The following is a 15,665-nucleotide window of genomic DNA, read 5'->3' on the forward strand; positions in this document are numbered from 1 at the left end:
ATGATAGAGTGTCATGATGAACTGGTATGTTCAGATGTTAAGGGTGAAGTGCCTGTTTGCACACATTCACCTAATCCACTGTGTGACTATGGGTATACCAAACTGTACTAATGGGTTCACTCAATGACTGGTCTTGGACTCGGCACTTATGCAAGCAGTTTGTATCGCTGCTGACTGCATATAATGTAAAAGTGCACTTTATATTAACTAAAACTACTTTCTAATTATGTTGAACCTTGACATATATATTGTGGCGGGGGCGGGGTTTCGCTTGGGAACCATCATGCTTTGCGGGATGGGGCTGTTATGTGTTCACCCTTTTGGGAAAAGGTGTTTGGGGTAGTGGTTTCGGCCAGGGGTGTGTGACGTGTGAAATGTGCTCTGGTTCAGGCTGAAGCTGAATTGGATGTAGGTTCCTGAGTGAAGGTGCTGCTCATGCCATACCTGCTGTGTGCCTAATAAAGTACTTCCAGCCATTGCATTGGGCAGCAAATAAGCTCACTCGTCTCTCCAGCATTCTTTCCGGCGTAAAAACGCTACAATATATATCCAAGGATGATTTATGGTCATACTATCTGACATTACCCAATGAGGAATTTAAATTAAATATATTTTTATTTATCACATACACAGTCATACATAGCAAGTTCCAAGATGGCGCCGGTGAGGTCGGCTGCCGTCACGACTGCTCTGACCACCTTTTCTTTGTTTTTGTTCTTTAAGTTAGTTTTTACCGTTTTAAAACCAGTCAAATTACCACCATGGAGTACATTAGTTATGATAGAGACACTCTTGTTTCTATTGGTATACAATGTACTCACAATTCGATGTTTTTAACTCCGGATCCGAGCTGGTCGAGTGAGATCCTGAGGGAAAACGACGCGACGCGAAGAGGCGGCCCCAAGGGAAACAGGCTGAGAGCCCGGCGTTAGGAACAGGCTGAGAGGCCGTGCACACCGCACACCTTTGCCTAGCATCCTGCTCACCAACGTCCAGTCACTGGAGAACAAGCTCGATGACCTCAGGGCCAGGATAAAGTTCCAGAGAGACATTCGGGACTGCAATCTCCTCTGCTTCACCGAGACATGGCTAAACCCAGCGGTGCCGGACCACGCCATCCAGCCGGCCGAGTTCTTCTCGGTTCACCGCATGGACAGGACACGGGACTCGAGGAAGTCAAGGGGAGGCGGCGTGTGTTTAATGGTGAACAGCAGCTGGTGCAACAGCGCGAGCGTTGTTCCTCTCACACGCTCCTGCACACCAAATCTGGAGCTACTGTCCATCATGTGTCGTCCTTTTTACCTTCCTCGGGAGTTCACATCGGTCATAATCAGTGCCGTTTATATTCCACCACAAGCGGACACGGACACTGCCTTATGCGAGCTGCATGAGGCACTCACACAGCACCAAACACAACACCGGGACGCTGCGCTTATTGTGGCGGAGGACTTTAACAGTGCCAACCTCAAACGCGCAGCGCCGAACTTTTATCAGCATATCACCTGCCCCACCAGGGGCAAAAGGACACTGGATCATTGCTACACCACAGTCAAGGACGGCTACAAGGCACAATCTCGCCCTCCGTTTGGTAAATCCGACCACGCCGCCATCTTCCTCATGCCAAAATACAAACAAAGGCTGAAACAAAAAGTTCCGGTTCAGAGGGAGGTCGCGCGCTGGACGGACCAATCGGTGGCGCCGTTACAGGACGCACTCGATGACGCAGACTGGGACATGTTCCGAAACAGCTCCGATGGTGACGTCAGCGTGTTTAGGGAAGCAGTTGTGGGATTCATCGGGAAACTAGCGGATGATACCGTGGAAAAAAAGACTATTAAAACGTTTCCCAACCAGAAGCCGTGGGTGGATAAAACCATCCGCGACGCTCTGAGATCTCGCACCGCTGCCTACAACACGGGACTCACGCCGGGGGACATGGAACCGTACAAGGCTGCGTCATACAGCGTCCGGAAGGCGGTGAAAGAGGCGAAGCAGCGCTACGGGAGGAAACTAGAGTCACAACTCCAACAGAGTGACTCTAGGAGCCTGTGCCAGGGATTAAGGACAATTACTGACTATAAAGCACCAACATCCGGTATGATAAGCGCAGACGTGACTCTGGCAGATGAGCTGAACACTTTCTATGCTCGCTTCGAGGCTGCAGCTAAAGACGCTAGCGATGCTAATGCTAGCGGCGCTAACGGCTGCAGACAGGAAGTCACTGCCAGCACCGGAAGCGCGTTCATCATCACCGAGCATGACGTGAGGAGAGCCTTCAAGAGAGTGAACACCAGGAAAGCAGCAGGACCAGACGGCATCTCAGGCCGTATTCTTAGAGCCTGCGCAGACCAGCTAGCACCTGTGTTCACTGAGATATTCAACATCTTTTTATCTCAGTCGGTGATCCCCACATGCTTCAAAGAGTCCATTATTGTTCCTGTCCCAAAGAAACCTCATCCTGCTTCCCTCAATGATTATCGCCCTGTAGCCCTCACTTTTTTCCCTCTTGGCTCTCGACGAAGGCGGTCGCATCTGCTCTCCCTCCCTTATCTCTCCCCGCTTGCTTCTCTTGTCTGTCTTGTGAATACTATTCAGAGACTCTCCTCGCCTTGCTCTTGAAAATAAAAAGGAATATGGATTTGATCAAGTGGTCTCTGAATGCAATTGACACGATCTTCTCGACGAGAAGTGTGGGTTCTGGGGAACCTACTTGTCCTGCTGGGACGTTTGCTGCTGGATACACGATGGACGGTTGGGAGAAGTGGCGCATTGTGTGCCTGGCCGCACTGTCTCTGGAGGACGTTGAAGATATCTACCTATTCGGAACTTTGATAACAGGGATTCTGCTGATTGGATTAGGTGGGATACTTGGATATCGAAAAATCGAAAAGAGACTGGCTGGCTGGAAAATAGTGGTGACGAGAGCTGTCAGTAATCAGACTGTGGTTTTGGACCGCAAATTGGATAACATCTTGGTGAGACTAGCAGCTATGCAACGTGATTTGGACAGACCTGGAGACCAGTGATGGACATTAAATATCTGTGAAATTGGCAGATACTGACCGAAACCTGGAAATATGATTTTCTTTTCGGCCGCCCCTTTTCTTTCCAGCTACTGCATTTCAAGGCCGTGGCTGGAGACATAACTAACTCCCCGAAGACCAAGATAACGAGACGCTCTGGAATCTTACTCCCCCCCCCCTTCAAGGACACCCGGCGCAGACTATTACGGGATGTTACAGGCTTACAAACTGATACGCACGCACTCACGCACACACATAACAGCTACAGATAGACACTCTACCTTCCCCATATCCAACGCCTTCGTGTGCTTATTCCCTTCAGTGTGGGTAGGCGGAATCGGGACCAGCGCTCTCTAGCTGCAGGGACTGGAGCTGTTTGCCTACATTGGACATTTCCTATCCCCTGTACCCTAATCGTTGCAATGTTTATGTCTTGTGTTTACATGTTTTTATGTGCTTGTTGCTGAGGTATTTTTGTACCCCTGATCGCACACTGCCCTTTTCGAAGGACAGTCTGGGAGGGGATTTTTTATCCTCGTTATCCTAATGTATCTATTTCTTATCTTCTATGATGGCGCCGGTTAGGTGGCTGCCGTCGCGACTCTGTGGTCGCACAAAATCATTTCACTGCATATTGTACTCTGTATGATTGTGTATGTGAGAAATAAAATTTGAATTTGATTTCAGTAGTGATGAAGTGCTTTGAACGCCTGGTCAGAGACTTCATCATTTCTTCACTACCAGACACACTGGACCCACTACAGTTTGCATACCGTCCAAACGGTTCCACGGACGATGCAATCTCACATCGTCTCCATACATCTCTCACTCACCTGGACACTCGGAGGGGGAATTATGTGAAAATGCTCTTCATCGACTACAGCTCTGCATTTAATACCATAATTCCCTCCACACTCACCACCAAGCTGGAGCACCTGGGACTCAGCTCATCCATGTGTCAGTGGATCTCCAATTTTCTGACTGGCAGACCACAGGCAGTAAGGATGGGTGGCAATGTCTCAGCCTCCATCACTCTCAGTACTGGAGCCCCCCAGGGTTGTGTTCTGAGCCCCCTGCTGTACTCTCTGTAAACCTCTGACTGCGTGGCCACTACCAACTCCACCACCGTCATCAAGTTTGCTGACGACACTGTCGTGGTGGGCCTGATCACCAACAACGATGAGACGGCCTACCTGGAGGAGGTTGGAAATCTGGAGAACTGGTGCCAGAGAAACAATCTCCTCCTGAACGTCAGCAAGACAAAGGAGCTGATAGTGGACTTCAGTACAAAGCAGGTGAGGAACTACCAGACCCCAATCATCAACAGGAGCCCAGTGGAGAGAGTGGACAGCTTCAGATACCTCGGTGTTCACATCACGCAGGACCTGACATGGTCCTGTCACATCAACACCGTGGTAAAAAAGGCCCGGCAGCGTCTGTACCACCTCAGACGCTTGAGAGACTTTAGACTGCCCTCCAAGGTGCTCAGGAATTTCTACTCCTGCACCATAGAGAGCATCCTGACGGGAAACATCACAACCTGGTTCGGGAACAGCACCATGCAGGACAGACGAGCTCTACAGAGGGTGGTGCGATCAGCTGAGCGCATCATCCGCACCGAGATCCCTGACCTGCACTCAATCTACACCAAGCGGTGCTGGACCAAGGCCAGGAAGGTCGTGAAGGACCTCAGCCATCCCAACAATGGACTGTTTACTCTGTTGCGGTCTGGGAAGCGATTCCGCTCCCTGAGGGCCAACACAGAGAGACTGAGGAGGAGCTTCTTCCCGCAGGCGATAAGGTCTCTCAACCACAACCACACCACTATGCAAAACTAACACAATATTTTCACAATTCTCACAATCAATCAATCAATCTTTATACATCCATGGACACTATGGACAACTCCACGCACATCACATCTACACTACATGTTTACGTTTACATTCTGGACCATTGCACAAAGACACTTTAATAACCATTGCACAAAGTCACTTATTCTATGCATATTTGCACACCATTATAGTTCTATGTGTACAGTATATTTCTATTTTCAGGTTCTATTTTTTCTAGTTAAATTTTATTTTAATTTTTTTTTTTTTTTCTATCATATTTCTTCTATTGATATTTATTACTTATAAGTTTTAATTCTCTTTTTAAGGTCACTGGCGGTCGTGTAAGCATTTCACTACATTTCGTACTGTGTATGAATGTGTATGTGACAAATAAAATTTGAATTTAAATTTGACTTTGATAGCATGATATGAAGTGAATTGCTCATACGACTGCTGATCGCTGATTTATACTGAAAATCTTAGTATAAAATAAGTGAAATGAGAGAAATGAGAGAATTTACAAATAAAAAATATATAAGAGAAATATGTAAATAAATCAATAAAATGATGAAAGTAAAATAAAAAAAGTAGAATAAAAATAGAAATATTTTTTTCCTATTGTTACTTCAGGGAGGATTTCCTTGCCCTGACTTACCTGACTTACTCATCATGGACAAACTAATAATTATACTTTAGATTTTCCTCCATAATATTTTTTGTATTTTATCCAGAATTTTTATTTAACTGCACGCCGTTCCTAAAAGTGACAGTTCACCGCTACCTTTCGAAGTTTTTATATAAAGTTTAGAAGGTTAGAATTTCTAATGAATTCTAACCTGTAAATTTGTGGGGGTGTATTTAGAGTCTATGTTATGTGTGTGTTATCTTGTGTTAGGTAGTGTTCTGTAGTTCAAATCATGTGATCACTGCACACAGACCACACACATATCACCTTTAACAGAGACGATCATGTCTGCCTGTTACATTTCACTGCCAGCTGAGAAGGACACTCATTAGACGTGCTCATTTCCTCTTTCCATTATAGATATATATATAAAGGTTATGGACACTGCAAACCCTTACTTATCACTTACTACATTTTTTTTTTGTGTGAGTTGTTTAAAACTTTTTCTTGTTTGAGTCTGCTTTGTTTGTGGCAACTTTTTGAACCAGACCTGTCCTCTACAGCCATCACATACCTTTAAGCCAAGTTAAGAAACTGAGGCCAGTGACCATTAAACACATTTTGCAAAAAGAGACGTTGTGGGTTTTTGTCTTGTGCACGGCGTGTGGGTTTTTACCACGGCAGAAAACCAATCGCTTCTTCTCAAGTTTCACTTCATAGTGTACACATTTAGCACCAGAGACACATCATGATTTAAATATTGGATTAAAAACAATACTTTTGTCAGTGGATTCTGTATTATTTGGATATACAGTATACACAGCTATACAGTACAGGGCACCGGCTGACCAGAGGCAGGTCTCAATAAAAAAAATAATGTTCATTACATTATTGTATATTACACATGAGATTGAAAAGAAACATAGAAGAGACAGTAGTACACTTACTATTAGAAGTTCGTTTAGCATTACACTGACTATATAATAAAAAACTAAATATATAGTTATATACACTGGCAAAATATTTGAGTTCATCATAAATTAAGATTCAATTTGTCAGATATAACTTAGAGCACAGAGAATTATTTAATATCCAGGGAGATCTAAAAGTTATTGCTTTATTATTGGAAAGATTACAGTACCAAAGAGTTACATCATTCTAGAGAGATCTGGCTACTCGGGAAGAAGGTAGTAGTGTGTGTGCGTGCGTGTGCGTGCGTGGGTGTACATGTGTTTGAGTGTTAACATTTGTGATGTGTGTGATGTACGAGTACAGGTGTGTTTATGTAGGCATGCATGTGTGTGTCTGTGTGTGAGAGTGTTAACATTTATGATGTGGACATATGTAGAATAGGCCACAAATGCTAAAAACACAACAATACAACACCAATGTAGACACATCACACAACTTAATGTGATGTCACTGAACATGATGTCACTGAAGATGTCACTGAATATAATGTCACTCAATATAATGCCACACAGAAAGTGAATAACCATTTTTCTGCACAAGTTTAAGGCATTGTCACGGCTGAGCCGTTTGAGAAATCAAAAATCCCTCTACAACTTTGCATCTTTAATGTATTTACATCACAGAGGCCTGGTTAGGTGGAGATCATATAAATTTCGTAGGAGGAGTACAGTGGAACCTTGGATTGGGAACATAATTCGTTCCGAAAGCGGGCTCCTATATCAAAACACTTGTAAATCAAATTTTCCCATAAGAAAGCCCCAAAAAACACACAGCCCCAAAAAATAAATACATAAAAATAATTAATACAAAATATAAATTAAAAATAAAACAAATTTACCTGCGCTTTACATTTGAAAAAAGTATAAATAAATCCTGACAGATAAGTGTTTCCGTTAGTGTTTGTGCATGCATGCGCTGTTTGTGTGTGTGTGTTTGTGTGCACAGGCGAATGAAGAAACCCCCAGAAGAAGTTCCAGAGCGCCACCATGGGTAACCAGGCAACCAAAGGGCTCACCAAAGGGCTTTTCTGAAAGACGTCATCTCAACAACTGCGCACCAACCAATCAGCAACGTTGTGATTACCTTCGCTGGCGGGAACCAACGGATGAGAATGAAATGTAACGTAAGTAAGAAAGTAAGTGTAGTTTCATGTATCGTAGATTAGTTCAAATTCTTGTTTCATCATAAAGAAATGTTGCCTTGGTTAAGTATTTTAAAGTTTAAACATTTGCTCGGATCTTCCATTACCTTGCTCATAATTGGTAAATACCAGATTTTTCTGGGCACCTAGCTAGTCCTGTAACATTTGTCGTAGACCCATAAAAGGTGACAAATCGTTCGGCTTATTTGGGAATGGGGTGCTATAACTTTTCTGATTTAATTCGATTCAAATTAAATTATATTTGTACAGTGCTTATAACAATTGACATTGTCGCAAAGCAGCTTTACACAATCAAAAAAATTATTGAAGTTTTTATGAAATGTGAATGTGTATGAATCAAAATGATAAAATTGTCCCTGATGAACAAACCGAGGATGATGACAACAGTGGCAAGAAAAAACTTCCTGAGATGGCAGTAGGAATAAACCTTGAGAGGAACCAGACTCAACTGGGAACCCATACTCATTTGGGATAGCAGGGATTGATCAGTCATACTGTGAAAAATTAGAAGTTCAGTATAACAGGAGTGTTTAAGTTAATATGGTTTCCAGTTCATTATTGGAGGCTCAAATAGACTGTAGGAAACTCCAGTCCTGAACTATCGAGCGACTGAAGTCACACTGTCCTCAAAGAACAGCTGTCTGCATCAGCCAAGGCCAGGACCATCTTCATGGAAAAGTGGAACTGTCCCCAGTCATGACATGCATCCCAGACAGACCACATGGGGCATCCATGCGACGAGATCTTCAACCAAAAGCGGGACACCAGAACGAATCAGACAGGTCCAGAGGGCAGAGGGGATCTGGATCACTTGCAGCTCAGGAGCGACATGTGTAATTCAACATCTGGATGAAGAAGAATAGGGCCAGTGGTGAAGCGGTAACGAAGTTCTTTGAATGCAGAGATGGCAGCAGGCGTGAGTTGGAAGGGATGAGATGAGGGCCTGGTCAGACTGGTCAGTGGTGCTGCAACTGTACTGTAGCCCCGGATAAAGCGACGGTAGTTCGCAAACCCAAGAAATCATTGAAGCTGTCCTAAGAGTTCAGTTTCTGCGGGTCCATTGGCACACCCTGAGGCGAGATGACAAAACCCAGGAACTTGGTGGAGTGCTTGTGAAAAGCACATTTTTCCAACTTACAGTTCAATTCAATTCAATTAAATTTTATTTGTATAGCGCTTTTAACAATTGGCATTGTCCCAAAGCAGCTTTTCACAATCAAAATAATTATTTAAGTTTGTATGGAATTTGAATGTGTATGAATCAAAATGGTCAGATACTGTAGTCCCTGGTGAGCAAGCCAAGGGCGACAGTGGCAAGGAAAAACTCCCTGAGATGGTAGTAGGAAGAAACCTTGAGAGAAACCAGGCTCAACTGGGAACCCATCCTCATCTGGGTGATGCAGAAAGCAGGAATTGATCTGCATTCATACTGTGTGTTAGTTGGCAGGCAGTTCAGCATAACAGTTGATGTTAATTGATGTTAATATGGAGTCTAGTTAGTTATCGAAAACTCAGGTAGACTTGTATAAAGTTCCAGTCCTGAACTATTGAACAGTCAAGTCCTCAGAGAAACAGCTGCCAACACCAGTTGAGGCCAGAACCATCTTCTAGGTAGAAAGAACCATCCCCAGACACGAGACACATCCCAAAGAGACACACGGGGCAACCATGTGACAAGATCTCCAACCAGAAGCGGGGCATCAGGATGGGTCAGACAGGTCCGGAGGGCAAAGGGCAGTCTGGGTCACTGGCAGCTCAGGAACAACATGTGTAGCTCGACAGAGAAAGAGGGAAGAGAGAGAGGGGGAGAGAGGGAAGAGAAAGAGCAGGAGAGAAAGCAGAAGAGAAGAGATAACAGTTAGGTCTGGTCATAGTCATATAATGTATATGGTAAATGTATATTTAGTATATTTTAGCAACCAAAAGTGTTAGTGTTCGTCTGAGTCCCGAACCCTAATTGGAAGACTATTCCATAATTTTGGGCCTTTGTATGAAAAAGCTCTGCCCCCAGCTGTAATTTTTATAAATCGGCGGACTGATAAGCAGCCTGCATCCTTTAATTGAAGTAGACGTGGCGGATCGTAAGACACTAGCAGTTCACTTAAATACTGCAGCGCGAGACCATTTAATGCTTTATATGTCAAAAGTATTATTTTAAAATTAATGCGAAATTTCACAGGGAACCAATGAAGTGAAGATAAGTTGGAGATAACAGTACAGTTGGTGAGCGAGCAATCTCTTGAGAACAGCCAGGACATGCTGGATATGTTCTTCCATGGTGCGGGAGTATATGAGAATATCATCTAAGTAGACGATCACAAGGCCGTCTTCCACTCATCGCCCTCTCTGATACGCACCAAGTTGTAGGCGCTCCGGAGGTCCAACTTAATGAACACGGTGGCGCCAGAGAGGGCGTCCAGGGCTGAGTTGGTGAGCGGCAATGGCTGTCTGTTTTTAATGGTTATCTTATTTAGCACCCGATAGTCGACACATGGGCGAAGTTCGCCCCCTTTCTTCTTTACAAAGAAAAAGCCTGCGACCGCCGGTGATGAGGAGGGCCGGATGGTTCCATGGCGAAGGGTGTTGGTGACATATTCTTTCATCGCCTGCATCTCGATAGCCGACAGCAAGTAGAGGTGGCCGCGGGGAGGAACGGAGCCCAGCTGGAGCTCTATCGCCAGGTCATAAGGGCGATGGGGTGGAAGGTGGGTGGCTCTTCTTTTACAAAAGACTCCAGCCATGTCACGATTGGCAGGAGGGATGGCGTTGATGTCGACATCGGGGGCCTCGGACTTCGTGGAACACGTCCCAGCCTGGGCCCGTAGGCAAAGTTCAGTGCAGGTCGGCCCCCACTGGAGGATTCGGTTTTGGTTCCATGAAATGAGGGGGTCATGCTGCAGCAGCTAAGGGTATCTGAGAATGATGGGAGGAGATGAGATTAACTGGCTGGAATAACGCCTTGATCTTCACCTCCAATTCTTTGGCATATGTAGAGTCAATGAAGTTACCAGCGGCACCGGAGTCGATGAACGCGGTACTTCGAACTCGTTTGTGGCCAAATTAAAGGGTTACCTGGACCGTGAGGCGTAAGATGGTGGCGCTGGTCGTGGTGGAAAGGTGAAGGGGGTTACTGCTTTTCCCGGGCGAATTGGACAAAACGCCCGGTGGTGTGCCACCGACCCACAGTAGGCACAAAAACCCCCTCGATACCGTCATTCGCATTCTGCCACAGTCAGGGAGGTGCGTTTTAGTTGCATGGATTTCCCGGCTCCGGTGTCAACCATGGCAGGAGGTGGAGATCCGACATATCCGGTACTGGTGGTGGTGAAGGCAGTAGGTGGTCGTGGTGTGGCATAGGAAAATGTGGGTGCAGGCGGCAGGATCCTCGGGGCTGGCTTTGGACGAGAAAGAAGGCGCTGATCAATAAGGAGCGCGAGTTGGATCAGGCCCTCCAGTGTAGCGGAAAGCTCTCGCCCGGCGAGCCCGTCTTTTATTCGTGAAGCCAGTCTCTCTTAGAAGGATGTCCGGAGCGTGGCATTTTCCCAATTGATCTGCACAGCGAGGGTCCGGAATTAAGCTGTATACCGGCTCACGGACGTTCCTCCCTGCCACAGATGGTAAAGTTTAGTGTCGGTCTCCACCTCGCCCGCTGGGTGTTCGAAAGTGAGCTTGAGTTGACGGGTGAATTCATTGTAGGAGTGGGCGGTATCTGTATCTGCCCGTAGAACTGCGACGTCTTGGAGGCCCAGGCGCAGATTAGCGATCTCTCCAGTTAGCTTGTTGATAAGCTCGGCGTGCTGATATACCACGTCGCAGAGGTGTGCATGATCCGCTGGGTTCACCACGAAAGGCTCAGTCATTCTGTCAAGAACTGACCTTAGGTGTCCAGAAGACGTAGCTTTAGCGGTTAGCCCTTTGTTGCGTGAAAGGTAAACCTAAACACGGAACAACACGAGTAGGCAGGATAATCACGCTATTTAGTCTAAGGACTCTCACAAATAGGGAACAAGGGAGAGACACAATCTAACCCGCGTCCTAAAAACACACACCCAATTAGAAAGCAAAGCCAAGAAAGTGAGTACTCACGATTTGACGAACGATTCCGAAGTGGCATGGGCAAAACTTAATGACTGATCGAGGTGCTATGGTTTGTTTACTCCTTTTACACTTCCTGGTTTGCGACCGCTTAACTTCCGGGTCCTAGTGCCGGTCGCGGACCGAGTGTACATGACAATCACATAACTGTTGTTTTCATTACTAGGCTACACAACAACACACTTAAAGAAATGGATTATATTCACTCACCTGAGGAATCTGGATTCTTCAGTTCGGTCTTTAGAGGAAAAAGAAATCACTATCACTCTTTATCTCTTCCTATAGAAAATTCCAAAATTTGGTAAAGGCATGATATTAGTATACTTTTTAGATATTAACTGATGGTACAACTTTTTGTTAGTATATTTGCAATGTACTATTGAGGATTTTAATATATTTGCAATACACTAAAGTGTATTTTTTTTCCCACTGGGGAATGGGAATGCTAATAAAATGCTAAAATAATTTTAGCAGCAAATGATCGTATATACACTATATTGCCAAAAGTCCAAAAGTATTCGCTTGCGTATAAATTTCCATAATCCATAGAGATTAATAGGATGTTGGCCCCGCCCCCTTTGCACTATAACAGCTTCAACTCTTCTGGGAAATCCTGATCTCAACCCGATAGAACACCTTTGGGTTTAATAAGAGCGGAGACTGTGAGCCAGACCTAAAGAACGGTCAAAAATCAGAAACATACTCTTAAACCTTGTGGAAAAAACTTTTAAAAAGTTGAAGCTGTTATAGCTGCAATGGGGCCAAGGGGGCCAACATCATATTAAATTGGACGTGACTCAAGTTCATATGCATGTGAAGGCAGGCGAGCAAATACTTTTGGCAATATAGTGTATGTACTTTTTTTTTTTCATTTTCATGAACAAGAAACCGAGGTTGTAATATAATGTCTGAATGTGATGCTGTTAGTTGACTAATTTTACTTTTATTTACATTCATTTTTGAAAAAACAACTAAACAGGCTTTCCTTTAAACAATGTCTAATACTATTTTATCTGCAGGGTAAAACTACATTGTTTATTACCAACATCAATACTTTTACTAGGGTTCAATTCCTTATGAAGAAAAGATCAGATCGCAGCATCTGACACCATGTGACACTGTGTGGAGTAAATCTAATATATATTGTTATGGTATAAACAGACGGTTCGCAGGACCTTGAGGTTCTCACTTTAACCTTGGTAATTTGCACCAGCATTAGGATTCTCTTGGTTTGTATTTGGATTGTAGTTCATTAGTACAACTAGCATATTACATTAGCATTAACATTCAGTTACCCTACTTTTAACTTTTAATTACTTTACTAACTTACTTTTAACATTTTATTTTCTTATTTTTTTAATGACAGTAATCAGACCTTTATTTTGCAGCAAGACCTCTTGAGAGAGAAACAGAAGTTGTTCATTGTTCATTTTCACAAAACAAGATAAACAGGTTCATTTTATCGTCATTATTTAAAGTCATGATGTTGACACATAACAAGTAAGGAAACCTGGTTCATGACTCAGTCATTCAAGCTTTTGACTACTGACTGAAAGGTCCCAGGTTTAAACCCCGGCAGTACTAATTTCTCACCGTTGGGCCCCTGTTCCTTTAACTGATGTCACTTTACCTCTTATTGATAAATTGATTTTATATTAAAAAATAATACCTGTGTACATGACTGTTGTTTTACCCTACACTGTATACACGCCCTGGGGATGAATGGATATATGGAACGCGTGGGGATGGATAGATGGATGGAAGGAATGTGTGGGGATGGATGGATGGATGGATGGAAGGAATGTGTGGGGATGGATGGATGGATGGATGGATGAAATGTGGGGATGGATGGATGGATGGATGGATGGGTACTATATTGATCCTGAAGGAAATTCCAGATATTCAAATGCCATAGAGACAGTAACACAAAGACAGGTTGTAGATTGCACACTGTATATCTTACATATAGTCAGTATACACAGGGTAATGTGAAAACTGACCAGAAGGTACTAGTGCAACGAAAATCTACGAACAAACACTGCAAGATATATAAGGAGTATATTAAAAAAAGCATATAAATAAATAAATAAAAAATTGGTTAATTGCAGTTTAGTCATGATGTGTAATTTTATATGTGGAAAAGTGACAACAGTGCAGTATTAATTGTGCAAAGAGCAGCATCAAAGTGACAATGAAGTTTGGCAATGAAAAATGGCAAAGTATGCAATAATTAGACTGACTGAGCAGACCTTAAAGCTAATAGATGAGTTGTGCAAGTAACACTGTGATGTACTGTAAAAAGCAGATTAGCCTAGCATGATCTCCCAGTCCATAATTCTCATGTCATTGTAGTGAGATGTTGAAGAGCCGAATGGCTTTGGGGGCAAAAAAATTCTAAGCCTGTCCGTTGACCTGGAAATTATTAAAATAAAATCATTAATATTTTAATTTAAATTATTCATAAAAATGCAAGTGCTAATAATTAATAATATATAAAAAAATGTTTGCCCACTGCAGGACATGTTGCCATACATTTTAGGATAGACCTGAAAGTTATTGAAATAAATAAATAATTGTCATTGAGTCCACCACAAATCTGAATCTGGAAGCCAAAATGCGAATATCCAACATCCAACTTCAAACCAACTTCACCGCAGTGATCAGTGACCAGGGCCTGGTTTCCCGAAAGCTTCTTATCACTACAGTACGTAGTTCTAAAGTTGTCTCTTAACGTTATGGCGCGGTTCCTAAAACGTTCGTACGCTAAGTATCTCTTAGGTAAGTCACACGTTCATAAGGTTGGTCTGGACCAACCATAACTCACTCTTAGCGTAGTTTCAGCTCAAGACGCTAGTCGATGCCACTGAGCAGCAGTCTTTATAAATCAGCGGTGTATAGAAGCACATTATGGCACGTTATCAAAGTCGTATTAACGATGGAATATACTGTAGGCCTGTTTAAGAATTTTATTTTATTTGATATCAGAACTAATAGAGTGACTTTTAATTAGCCTATTTCATAATGTGACTAATGCATTAAAATTGGTGAACACTTTTAACATTAAACAGGTGGCAAACAATTTGGCAGTGATACAGCATGTTGTTGTGCACACGTTAAGCCGTGTGCTTTATGTACATTTTTCCTTTAGGCAAAACTTCAGCCCTTTTTTCATATTTTGCCTGAGGTGGCTATTTAAAAAAAGTTTCTTCTTCCAAGGCAACAGATTATGGAGCTTCTTGACCTGCTCAGACCTGTGCTTACCAGGCCAACGTGTTGTACTTCTACGTCCAGATGTCCAGCTGCTTGGTGCTTTTTGTTTAAATATGTTTTATTGATCATTAGCCATCATTCATGACTGGATGAACTTGTCTTTTGGACTTGACACGTTTTTTGTATGATGAAATTTGGTTTAGTTAAATAAGAAAATAAACTAGGGTGTTTTGAACCCCTAGTTTAATTTTTCTGAGTGATTGTTATGCTTTATACCCCTCTCTCACCAATGCGGTTTCCCATGGTGCCCGTGAGTACGGTTAATCATGATTCACTGCAAGTTTTTGTCGCTGTGAGTACATTTACATCTTTCCATGCAAAAAAATTAACATGTTTATTTTTTTTGTGGTCTTCGCGGAAGCTTGAGGACCTTGCATAACTTCGCAGAACATCAGCGGAACGTCGGCGGGTAATCACGGCAGCTCACAGGGCCTAACATCGTATCTCACCATGAGTCAAACCGCTTAGGTGAGATAAGGTAAACTTCTACTCTGTCATCTCATCGTATTTAAGGAGACAGCCTAGGTGAGATAGGAGTATGAAGCATTACAATCACTCATAAAAATTAATGGATGCGGGGTTTGAAACTCCCTAGTTTATTTTCTCATTCAACTAAACCAAATTTCATTTCACTGTAGACAGCGCCTTGTAACATCAAACATAAGAGGCAGCGACCTAAGAAG

Source organism: Clarias gariepinus, chromosome 2, assembly GCF_024256425.1.
Source record: "Clarias gariepinus isolate MV-2021 ecotype Netherlands chromosome 2, CGAR_prim_01v2, whole genome shotgun sequence".
Classification (NCBI taxonomy): domain Eukaryota; kingdom Metazoa; phylum Chordata; class Actinopteri; order Siluriformes; family Clariidae; genus Clarias; species Clarias gariepinus.